Raw genomic sequence first — 12,282 nt, 5'->3', positions numbered from 1 at the left:
CCTTAGGGGTTACATTTCTCTTTTCTCATGTCTCTTTCACATTTGTTATCACACACAGCAAGGCCCAAGGACACGCTATCTTACGCGTACGGGACTTGGAATTAGCCAGGGTTTTGTATTTTTTTCCAGCCCTTTAAAGCGGGCAAAAACCCCAAAAAACAACCCTTTCCCGTAACAGGAGCCCAGATCTACGTCTTTTCCCTCATCATAAGACCACTTGCCCAAATTTTTCACACAGGGCAGCACAACCCCCCCGGGCCTTTGGGGGCCCTCAAGAGCTGCTTCGCTCCGGGCCCCAGGGCCCATCCCAAAACCCTGGGGCAGTCCCCCAAACCCTGTCCCCATTTCTGTTCATTGCTGCTCTGAGGGGGATGGATCCTCACCATTTTGGGGGTTGCTGATAAATTTTTAAACACCTCCAGAGGGCCCCTTCTTTCTGGAGCTCTTCATTCAGGGAAATTCCCCTGACCCGAAAGGGTCATAAACAAATTTTTTTTAAAATGCCTAAACAAGAAAACCCCTGAAATAATTTAATTTTTAAATTTTTTTGTGCTTTAAATTTGACAAATTTCCGAAATATATGCAAAGTGAATTTTACTGTATTGAAATCAATTAGGAGAGAATTGTTTTATCTTTTTAATTCTCTTTTTCCCCTTTAAAAAAGATTTGTAAACAGCAATGTCCCCAAATTTTTACTGACCCCCCAAACAAAACCTTTTTAATGCGCAAATAGAAAAAGAAAATACACACCTTTATCGCTATCAATAACCTTTTTCCCTTTCCCCTTTCCCCCTGTTAACGAATTTCTAAAAAGTCAAAAACAATAAACCCAAAAAAGTTGAATTTTTGCAGCAATTTTAATTGAGGCCAAACAATTTTATGTAAAAAAACTACAATCAAATAAAGTCAAACCGAACAAAAAAAATTTTTCAGTGGTTCTGATAAAGCTAAGCAAAACTGATCCAAACAGGATATGGGGAGGGGTTTTTTTCACCCTCCTGTACAAAAAGGGCCCCGGAATCCAAAACATATTTTTTATACTGTAAGCTAAAAACAGATTCAAACAATATTTTCCCTAAATCTCTTCCTTTTTTGATTCTTGAAATCAAAGTCACTGTACTGCACAGTTCATGCTCTCACTGTTGCTAAGGGGTCTTTTGGCTCTTTGGTGGTCAATCCAATGGAGGCTTCTCCTCATCATCACTATTCTTTGAACAACCCCACATGTTGCACATGCACCCCAAGTCGTGTGTTATAGAAGCCAGCATTATATTCCAAAAGAAAGCCTTTTTATTTCATAGGCACCTGAAATCATTTCAATTCTGTTTATTTCAAGGTAGATTCTCTAATTATCCCAAGGCCTACTCCATTTTGGGATGTTACTTATCTCAATCTACATCCTGGATCCTATAATCTCATGAACATCTGAAAACATCTGTTTTGTGACACTAATTACATATTCTTTTCCTCTATTACTTTTTTCTAAAATATCGATGTAGTTACAGTTGTTAGCATGAATCATATTCATTTATCACACCACCATTTCCCTCATTCGATCCCTGGCAGTCAGAGCAGCTGAGGAATGGAGTCACATCCAGGGGTGTCCCTGGGGCTCAGGATTTTGGACAGGTCAGTTCAATCTCTTTATTGCTGATGTGGATGAGGCCCTCGAGGGCACCCTCAGTCAGTTCCCAAGTGAGCCCAAGCTGGGTGGGAGTGTGGCTGTGCTGGAGGGCAGGAAGCTCTGCAGAGGGATCTGGACAGGCTGGAGCCATGGGCCCAGGACAATTGAATGAGGTTCACCAAGGCCAAGGGCCGGGTCCTGCCCTGGGCTCACAACCATCCCAAATTCCTGGCTGTGCCCTGCCCCTGATCCCCAAAACCTGTCCTTTTTCCTTCATCCCTGCATTGTCAGGGACTTTCTGGGACAAGGGAGCTCTGCTTATAGAGGGAGGTCCAAGTGCCACCACTGGAGTGGGAACCACAACTCATCAGGTTTGTGTCCTTTGGGGGTCAGGAACTGGTGAGATGAGACTCAGAGACACAGAAAGTTTCTCTTCATGGCTAACAGACCATGGCTGAAAAGGACACAATTTAATAACAATCATGCTCTTGCCTGAACTATGTGCAACATCCCAGAAGTATCTGGTGAGTCGGCCATCCACAAGTGATTTCCGTACTAAATTGAATTTCAGAAAAACGTGGTTCTGTGATAGATATAAACACAATTAAGTTCTTGTACCAGGATGCTCACCCTGGAGTGGGGGCAAAACAGCTCCAACGGTTCCTGATTTGCAAAGCTTTCAGTGGTGGATGGAGAAGGGAGGTCAGGTCCTTTTGGTCTTGAGGAATTGCTGAAACCAGCCTGACTCATTTCATCTCCTCCTGTCCTGGCTGATCTCCCCTCTTTCCCCTTCCACCCATTGGCTTTTGTCTCCCACCAGCCCCCTGTGAAGAGCCTGGCTCTGTGTTCTCCATCCCCTCCTGGCTGGCACTGCCAGGCTGGCATGAGGAGCCCCTCAGCCTTCCCTGCTCCAGGCTGGACCAGCCCAGCTCCCTCAGCCTCTGCTCACAGCCCAAGGGCTCCAGCCCCACCTTGGAGGCCCTTCCCAGACCCTGCTCCAGCTGCCAGACATCTTTCCTGACCTGGGCAACCCAAACCAGGCCACAGTGACCTGGATAATCCCTGTCCTTGATGTCCTGGTCACACAGCCCTGGCCCCTTGTCCCCTGTCAGGCTCTGGGGTGGATCCTGTGGAACATCCTTTGGTGGAGGCTGTGGCTCCAAGTGGGCTGGGGGGATCCTGGGGGACAGGGACCCTACTGGGCATGAACAGCATTGGACTTGCTGGGAGCAACTGTGAGGGGGAGCTGGGGCAGAGTGACCAACCCAGTGACCTGACACAGCCCTGCTGGGATGTCACACAGCCCCTCTGGGAAAGTACAGCCTTTTCTGTGATGTCACAGCCCATTCTCTAATGTCACAGGTCTGGTCTCTGATGTCACAGCCAACTCTGTGATGTAATAGTCTGATCTGTGATGTCAGACCTCTGTCCTGTGATGTCACAATTAGTTCTGTGATGTCACATATGCAATAGATGTTGCAATTACTGATCAATGACCTCACAAACCCCACTCTGTGATGTCACAGCCCACTCTGTGACCTCATGTTACCATATGATCAATTGTCTACACCAGCTGAGCTCACACCTGGAGCTCAGCTGGTGTAGTTCTCCACCAGTTCTCCAGTTCTCCAAATCCCCAGGCCTATGGAAACCACACAGTGCCCATTGTGTGAGAAAGGGAACTGGAAGTTCAGCAGCCCCAGTGTCCTGCCAGCTCAGCCAGGCCCACTGGAATATTGGGGTCCACGAGCACCAGGGACCACCAGAGAGACCCCAGAACAGGAGATTGCATGCAAAAGAGGAGGGGAAATGTGTTAATGATTTTGGGGAAATGATTATCCATATGCTTGTTTAGTCCAGGACAATCAATGAATGTGAGTGCAAAATACAGAATATAAACAGAAACTTTCCTGTGCTCAGCATGCATGGCTTTGGGAGGAGCTGTCCCCAGTGCATCCCCCTGAATAAAGAATGCTGCTTCTTAATGCCACATTGGGGTTAAGGAGTTTTCTATTTTACTGAATTTTTGGTAACACTCCCACTGCCAAGGAAAGCTCTGTCTCCTGCTGTTCAAAAACAGAGAAGGGCTGGTGGAAGATGTGGGGCTTGGAGGCTGCCAGGGGCACAGTGACCATGAAATAATCAAGTTTTCAATGTTCTGTGAAAGAAGGAGGGGCAGCAACAAAACTTCTCCCCTGGAATTAGGAAAGCAGACTTTGGCCTGTTTAGGATGCAGATTTGGGGAGCATTTTTTTAAGGGAAACAGCCCAAAAACCAAAGGGGTCCTGGAAGGATGGACAAATTGACAAATTTCAAGAAAGTAATCTTAAGTGGAATGAACAGCCTGTCCCAGTGTGGCAAGAGATGTCCTGGATCTGTCCATGGAGCTTTTGTGGGAACTCAGGGGAAAAAGATGATGCATCATTTTGGAATGAAAAACAGGCAACTCAGAAAATGTTTAAGATTGTTGTTAGGTCATGCAGAAAGAAAACGAAAGAGCTGAAAGCTCGAGTAGAGCTTAATCTGGTCACTATTGTGAAAAATAATAGGAAATGTTTCTATAAATATATTAATAGCAAAACACCAGATAAAAAGAACTGCTACTCTTTATTGGATGCAATGGGGTTTATAGTAACTAAAGATAAAGAAAAGGCTGAACGGCCTAACAGCTTGTTTCTCTCAACTTTCAATATTAGGACAGGCTGTCCTCAGGACAAGTGTTCTCCTGAGCTGGTGGATGGGCACAGGGAACAGAACAGCCCCCTGGAATCCAAGAGGAAGGAGGTGGTGACCTGCTGAGCCACTCAGATGCTCACAGGTGTGTGGGATTGGAAGGGATCCATCCTAGGGCCATCAGGGAGCTGGTGGGTGAGCTCCCCAAGCTGCTCTCCATCATTCACCATCAGTGCTGGCTCTGCAGGGAGGTCTCAGAGGACTGGAGGTGCCAGTGTGAGCCCATCCCCAAGCAGGGCTGGAAGGAGGAGCTGGGGAACTCCAGGCCTGTCAGCCTGACCTGGGTGCCTGGCAAGGTTATGGAACAGATCATCTTGAGTGCCATCACAGGGCACCCACAGGATGGCCGAGGGATCAGAGCCAGCCAGCGTAGATTTCAATATCTGCATTGATGATCTGCATGAGGGGACTGAGTCCAGCATCAGCAAATTTGCAGATGACACCAAGCTAGGTGTGAGTGTGGATCTGCTGGAAGGTAATAGGGCTCGGCACAGAGACCTGGACAGGCTGGATCCAGGGCCCAAATCCAGCAAGGTAAGGTTTAACAAGTTCCATGGCCGGGTCCTGCACTTTGGCCACAACAACCCCTGCAGTGCTAAAGGGTGGGGACAGAATGGCTGGAGAGCAGCCAGGCAGAAAGGGACCTGCAGGGACTGATTGATGGACAGCAGGCTGGACATGAGGCAGCAGTGTGCCCAGGTGGCCAAGAAAGCCAATGGCTCCTGGCCTGGATCAGGAATGGTGTGGCCAGCAGGAGCAGGGCAGGGATTCTTCCCCTGTGCTCAGCACTGCCTGGGCAGCACCTCGAGTGCTGTGTCCAGTTCTGGGCCCCCCAATTTAGGAAGGACATGGAGGGGCTGGAGTGTGTCTGGAACACAAGAGATGTGAGGAGCTGCTGAGGGAAGCTGGGGTTGTTTATCCTGGTGAAGAGGAAGCTGACGGGGAAAAAGGCAGTGTTAGGGCACAGGTTGGACTTGATGATCTCCAAGGTCTTTTCCAACCTTGCTGATTCTGGGATTCTCTGAAACCACCCTGGGACCAGTTGCAGGATGAGCCCTGGGCCTCCTCTCCAGAAGGAGGGAACAGGGCTGGGCAAAAGGAAGAAATTTGCAATACGAAAGAGTAAAGAACGCAAAGGTGAAAACAAGGAAATGCTCAGGGCAGTTTGGGGGTGGCTGCCAGGCAGCCCTGGCTCTGAGCAACAGCATCTGCAGTGGGACAGGAAACTCCCAGCTGATGGGAGCAAACTTTCTGGCTGAGTGCAGAGGCCAGGACAAAGCTGAGTGGTTTCCCTGGTGTCCCCCAGCCCTTGCTGGCCCCAGGGGCTGATGGCATTTGTGCTTCCTCAGGTTCATGTCCCCACACCAACAGCATGGGGGTGCTCCCCCTGCTCTGTGCAATGCAAACAGGGGCTGCTGAGCCAGTGCTGCCTTGTCTGTGCCTGCAAGGATGGGGCACCTGTGTGAGCTGGGGGAGAGGCCAGGGCTGCAGAGGGGGGATGTTGCTGGCAGCTCCATCAGGACACCCCGGGACACTGCCCTGGGCTGTGCAGCGCACTGGGGATGGATCAGCCCCTGCTCTGCTGCTCCTTCCCCTCTCCCCCAGGGCCCTTGCAGAGCCCCAGCCATGCTGTTTGCCCCCAGCCTGCCCACGGCCAGCCTGGGGCTGCTCACAGGGCTTTTCTGTGCTGGGTGTCTTCTTGAGACAAGACAAGGAGCCTGGAGCCCCCAGGGCTGAGGCATCAGCGCTGCCCCAGCAGTGCCCATGGCCTGTCCCTGCTGCAGCCCCGGCACTGCCACCCCCAGGACTGTGCCTGGTCCCGAGAGCGCTCAGGCCCTGCAGCAACACCAGGGCCACCAGGGCAGCGGGGCAGGGCCACGGCAGCAGCACTGGCAACACCAAGTGCTGCTGCTGCTGGGCACAGCTGCTGTGCCAGCACTGATCTGCCCCCAGCTCTGCACACAGACATTGCTGCTGCAGCTCCAGAGAAGGCAACAAAAGTTTGGATATCCAGTGAAAACTTTGCTGGGAGATTCTTTACTTTGCTTAAGCCATCAAGAGCACAGCTCCTCATCAACAGAATCAGGGGCCACAGCAAATTTTGAGAGAAACAAAATGAGAAACGGTACAAACCATTATATTTCTTTGTGGGCAATATTAAAAATGTAAAACAAAGTGAAAGAACCTCGAAAATAAAACCAACTGAATGTATCAAAGATGACTTTTATTACAATTGATTTGCATAAATTTTCCAGCAGTTTAATGTTTCTGAAATTGTCCATTCATCAGTCTCCACACTGCAGCCTTGAGCTCCTGGTTCCTCAGGCTGTAGATGAGGGGGTTCAGGGCTGGAGGCACCACCGAGTACAGAACTGACAGGGCCACATCCAGGGATGGGGAGGAGGTAGAGGGGGGCTTCAGGTAGGCAAATGTGCCAGTGCTGATAAAGAGGGAGAGCACAGCCAGGTGAGGGAGGCAGGTGGAAAAGGCTTTGTGCCGTCCCTGCTCAGAGGGGATCCTCAGCACAACCCTGATGATCTGCACATAGGAGAAAACCATGAACACAAAACAACCAAATGCTAAACAGACAGCAGGCAATGAAATCCAAATTTTTCTGAAGGTGGAGTGTAAACAGGAGAGCTTGAGGATCTGGGGCACCTCACAGAAGAACTGGCCCAGGGCATTGCCATGGCACAGGGGCAGGGAAAATGTATTGGATGTTTGCAGCAGAGCATTGAGAAAGGCACTGGCCCAGGCAGCTGCTGCCATGTGGGCACAAGCTCTGCTGCCCAGGAGGGTCCCGTAGTGCAGGGGTTTGCAGATGGACACGTAGCGGTCGTAGCACATGATGGTCAGGAGAGAAAGCTCTGTTCCAATGAAGAAGACAAGCAGAAAGAGCTGTGCAGCACATCCTGAGTAGGAGATGTCCCTGGTGTCCCAGAGGGAATTGTGCATGGCTTTGGGGACAGTGGTGCAGATGGAGCCCAGGTCAGTGAGGGCCAGGTTGAGCAGGAAGAAGAACATGGGCGTGTGCAGGTGGTGGCTGCAGGCTACGGCGCTGATGATGAGGCCGTTACCCAGGAGGGCAGCCAGGGAGATGCCCAGCAAGAGGCAGAAGTGCAGGAGCTGCAGCTGCCGCGTGTCTGCCAAAGCCAGCAGGAGGAAGTGACTGATGGAGCTGCTGTTGGACATTCCTTCACTCTGGGCTGTTGGAACAAGACTGTTGGTGGACTGTTGAAACAAGACATTGAAAAGCGGAGACCAAGCTCTTGGAAACAATACTATGGGGTTATTTTAGAAATTCCCTCAAAACTACTTCTCTACCTGTGGGGAAACTTCTGTCAATATTTTATTCTTGAACTTGGGTTTATGCTCCTGAGTTACAGATTCATCTTAAGCACTGCTCTCAGCCTGAACCCTGGGGAAGCCCACAGGGAAAACAGGGCTCCCTCTGCCCCATTGCAGTCAGACCTGCTGGTCCCCACACAGGTGCCCTTTGCCCATTCCACCTCCCTGTAGTTCAGGGTGATCAAGCTTGAAAAATTAAGTTGAGTTTTTAAAGACTCCAGTTTAAAAGTAAATTTCTCTAAGCCCTTCTCCCTCTCCATGTGCAGCTGGACAAGATGGGATACCAAGGGTTGGTCTGGCTCTCTGCAGCCTGGAGTTGTGCCTACTGGGAGCTGTTTCTTTCTATACAAGCCTTGTTCCTGCCAGTGCTGCCAGAGCCCAGTCCAGCCCTGGGGGCTCAGCTCTGTCCTGCAGACCCCTCCCAGCACAGGGCACTGCCCAGGGGCATCTCCCTGGCACCAGGGCCTTAAGGGCAAGGCACACAAACAGAGATGCTGCAAGCCAAGGTGCTGCTGCTGCTGTCTGTAGGGAGAGGAGGCTGAGGAGGCACTTTCTGAGGGAGATCTGAGGCACATCTGCTGATGCCCAGGGTGACAGTGCAGGAGTCTCAGTGACACAGCCAAAGCTGACAGCCCCTTTCCCTTCCCTTAAGGAGAAAGCTGAGAGCAGCCCTGGCCATGCAGCACCATCTCCACAGCAGGAGGAATCTGCCCTGATGGGGGTGGCTCCTTCCACCTCCAACTTCTCCCCTGCAGCGCCCATGGGGAGCTGCCAGACAGGCTGGGAGCTGCTCCTGGCAGGTGGGACATGCCCTGGGCTGGCCAAGAGCCCTGAGGGCTGCAGGAGCTGCTCTGCAGGACAGCCCTGGGCAGCCCTGGCTGCAACTCCAGCTTCACCCCCTGCAGCCATCCCTGGCAGCAGGAGCCGTCCTGCCCTGTCCCTCTGATGGTGCCCAGGGCAGCCCCGCTCTGCAGCACATCCTTCTCCTTCTTCTTCTCCTGTGCCACAGAGAAACTGGGAGAGTCCTCCTGACACATCCCCCAGGCTGTGGGGTGTGCTGGCTCCAGGACATCCCTCCAGGAGCAGAGGGTACATTGCCCTGCACCCACACACTCACCATGCACAGGGCTGTGAAGATCTTTCCCCAAGTGAAGTCTCAGCTCAATGTCTTCCCAATCCTGATTGCCTTCAGCCTGTCTCTGCCTGGCTCCTGTCCCCTCAGTGCCTGCAGGCAGAGCCCTCAGCCCTTCTGGGCTGGGAGAGGAGCTGGTGCTGGGAAGAGCTGTTCCTTTAAAGCTCAGCAGCACGGACACAGCACAAGAAATTTAATGAGCCTCTTGGGGATTTGGTGTTGTTTACATCAGAACCAATCCCTGAGAGTGTCTTCAAAAACTTCTTAAGAACTCAAAATTAAATTGAAACTCCAAAGTTTCTTTAAGCTTTAATGGGTCCCACTGAGAAAGCGTCCCCAGGTTCCAGTTAGGGCAGAACACTGGAGGCAGTAATGACAGCTGGGGACAAACAAGGCCAAGGTGTCTCTGGTGCTGAGCAAAGCTGGATGTGGTTGAGGAATGCAAAGGGCCAAGGGCTGAGCCCCAGCCCCTGGCCAGGCAGATCCTGTCCCTCCCTCCTTGCTCAGGGCTCTTCCCGGGATGGGCACTGGCATGTGGGGATGTGCAATGCCAGCGGCAGGAGCATGGGGCGGCCCCTGCCAGGCTGCTGAGCAGGGACAAGGAGGCAATGAGGCCCCAGCCCTGCAAGGGTCACTTGTCTCCTGCTCCTGCCTCAGGCCCAGGCCCAGCAGCCATGGCCAAAGTGCTGCCTAAGATGGCTCTGGCAGGGCTGTCTTGCAGCTGCTGCCCATCCCTGTGCCCTGTACAGCCCAGGCTGTCCCACGGTGTCTCTGCCCTGCGCCTGTTATAAATGAGAAGCTTGACTAGGCCAATATTCAAGCAGCAATCAATTTATTATTTAATATTGTAAAGTATGAGCAATACAGCACTGGGTACAATGGGGGAAATTTTCCCTCCAACTGCACACCAGCAGTTGAGGCTTATAGGTATTTATAGGGATACTCATCAGCTTTCTCAGCAGTTTCTATTCCAATTTTTACTCATCAGCACTTTCTATTCCCAATTTTAAAAGGAATTGCAATTGTTTGTGTCCTCTGGTTGAGCTCACTGGAGAAATACCAGCAAGAGATTCTCAGGAGCTCCAAACAACCAAACAGCCTTTACTGTCAACTTTAGAAAATCAAAGAAACTTTGGCAAATGGTTTATCACAACATTGTAGTGGTTTTGCTTTGTTAATGTAAGATTTTTTCCAATCTTAAGATCTCTTAATTAATGTATTGATGAGTGTGGTTGGTTTAAGTGTCAGTACTTATTTATGTATTTATTTTGTTGTGAGATAGGATTATGAGAAAGGTAAAGTAGGCTTAAAGTTTTAAAAGGGTATAAAGAAAATTTTAGTAAAAGCAAATGAAAAAAAGGTAGTAAGAATTAAATTCTTTAGAACAATTTTTTTGTTTACAACTTTTTTTCTTTAACCTGACAATGTAAAGAAACTAAACAAAAAATTTCTAGTAGTTTACTCTTTCTAGAATTGTCTTTTTTTAAGTTTTAGGGAGAGAAGTTTTTCTTGTTAAGTTTATGGAGTTTTTTTACAGGAGGAAAAATATTTTTTTGTGACTCTTAATTTTGCCATGCATAACAGTTGTCTGGGGAACTTTGTTATTGTGAAATTCTTTTATTGCTACAGGCTTTTTTACAGCTTATTGATGGGTCATGTCAACTTCTGAGGTATTGTTTTAAAGGTGAGTTGTTTAAAGGTAAATGTTTTTATTATCTACTTTTTAAAATATTTTTGTCTCTGGAAATAGAGATCTTCTCTTGTGGGTACTGGATTACTTTTTTTTCTGCCTGAACTTTTTATAAAATTGCAGTTACTTTATAATTTATTTTAATATGTAGGTTTTTCTTTGATATTATTTTGAATATTTAAACTTTTTTATAGTTTTATGTGCTATAAAGAAAAAGAGGTTTTTCTTTATAGATTATAAGAGGATTTTAGTTTCAAGATTAAGGTATTTTTTTCTTCTTTTTTATTGGGTATTTATTTCTTCCTTTCTGACTTTGATAGCTTTATGGGGTTTTTTTAATGTTTCTATTTTGTTTTTTCTTTTACTTGAGGGATGATTGAAGTATTGAAAGGTTTAACATCTGACCCGCCAGTAATTTGTGGTGGAAGTTGTGGTTGGGTTGTGTTATGATTGGCTTTATGGTTGGTTTTTCAGTTTTGTGTTTAGTTGTAGGGTTATTTTGTATGAGTTGTAGGATGTAGAAGTTTTTGGTTTTAGTTGTGTTGGGGGGAGGGGACATGGTGGTAAGATTTTAATAGCTGTGGCTGGCTTTGTTCTGGTCGGGGTTTTGTAGCCTCTTCTGTTTTCCCAGTCCCAGCTCTCCCAGTCCCTTCACCCCTTTCCTTGACTCCGAGCCCCTGAACCTCCTTCCCAGCTCTGCCAGCTCTTCATGTCCCCCTTTTCCTTGGCCTCTGGACCCCCCTGGATCCCAAACTCTCACTTTCAGCCCCCCAGCTCCCCCAAAACTCCGTGTCCCCCCATTCTCCCCTCCCTACAGTACCTGGAAGTGGCGCTGTCAAAGCCCAACCTGGGGGTCCCCAGTCCTTGATTGTGGGGGATGTGGATGAGACCCCCTGGGAGCACTGGGGCAGCGAGCGGGGCCGGATGGAGCCACAGAAAGCAGGGATGGTGGGAGGAGCTGAGCTGGGATATTGGGATGGCCAGGGCTGGGATATTGGGATAGCCAGAGTTGGGACACTGGGATTGCCAGGGCTGGGATATTGGCATGGACAGGGCTGGGATATTGGGATAGCCAGGGCTGGGATATTGGGATAGCCAAAGCTGGGATATTGGGATAACCAGCCCCGGCTCAAGGACAGGACCCGGCCCGTGGCTGACAGTTCCCTGGAGACGGGGCTGGTACAACCAGAGTGGGGGGAGTGGGAGGAGCTGGGGCTGGACTGGGATCTGTGGAAATGGAGGACTCTGAGGGGCTGGGATGGGATCTCTGCGGATAGGGGGGGAACTGTGAGGCTGGGATGGGAATCCAAGGGGCTCCCTGGGGCTGGGACACAACTCCATGGATCTGTTCTATCCTCCTTCCCAGGTCTCCACATGCTGCAAGTGGTTTCCAACTGTGACCTCCTGTCCAATGGAGCATCCATGGATGCCACCAGTATGGCTACAAGGGCTGGGATTTCATCTCCTTCCAGCTGGGATCCAGGAGCTTTGCAGTGTCCGATGGTGCCACCTGGATCAGACAGAGGTGCTGGGAATCCAAAGGGATCATGGTGGAGCAGACGAAGCATTACCTGGGACACACCTGGGTGGAAATACATCAGATGGGGTTGGGTGGCTCTGGAGCACAAAGGTGGGTGTGGGAGCAGAAGGGAAATTCCTATGGGAATGGGGGGATTCAGGAATGGGGGACTTGGGAATGCAGGAATTACCATGGAATTTCCATGGCCAGATCTCACTCTCATTCCAGTCAGGTAA

At 49.8% G+C, this 12,282-nt stretch overlaps 1 long non-coding RNA gene across 1 annotated transcript; it reads left to right on the top strand.

Moving 5' to 3' along the window:
• The first annotated feature begins 9,881 nt into the window (after positions 1-9,881).
• LOC135442139 (uncharacterized) lies at positions 9,882-12,117 on the top strand. The gene is made up of 3 exons (XR_010438621.1): positions 9,882-10,016; positions 10,467-10,521; positions 11,894-12,117. It is a non-coding gene; the product is annotated as an uncharacterized LOC135442139 (long non-coding RNA).
• Positions 12,118-12,282: the final 165 nt, after the last annotated feature.

The sequence above is a fragment of the Zonotrichia leucophrys genome, unplaced genomic scaffold, assembly GCF_028769735.1.
Source record: "Zonotrichia leucophrys gambelii isolate GWCS_2022_RI unplaced genomic scaffold, RI_Zleu_2.0 Scaffold_1331_12282, whole genome shotgun sequence".
NCBI classification, from domain to species: domain Eukaryota; kingdom Metazoa; phylum Chordata; class Aves; order Passeriformes; family Passerellidae; genus Zonotrichia; species Zonotrichia leucophrys.
This window is presented reverse-complemented; position numbering and strand designations above follow the sequence as displayed.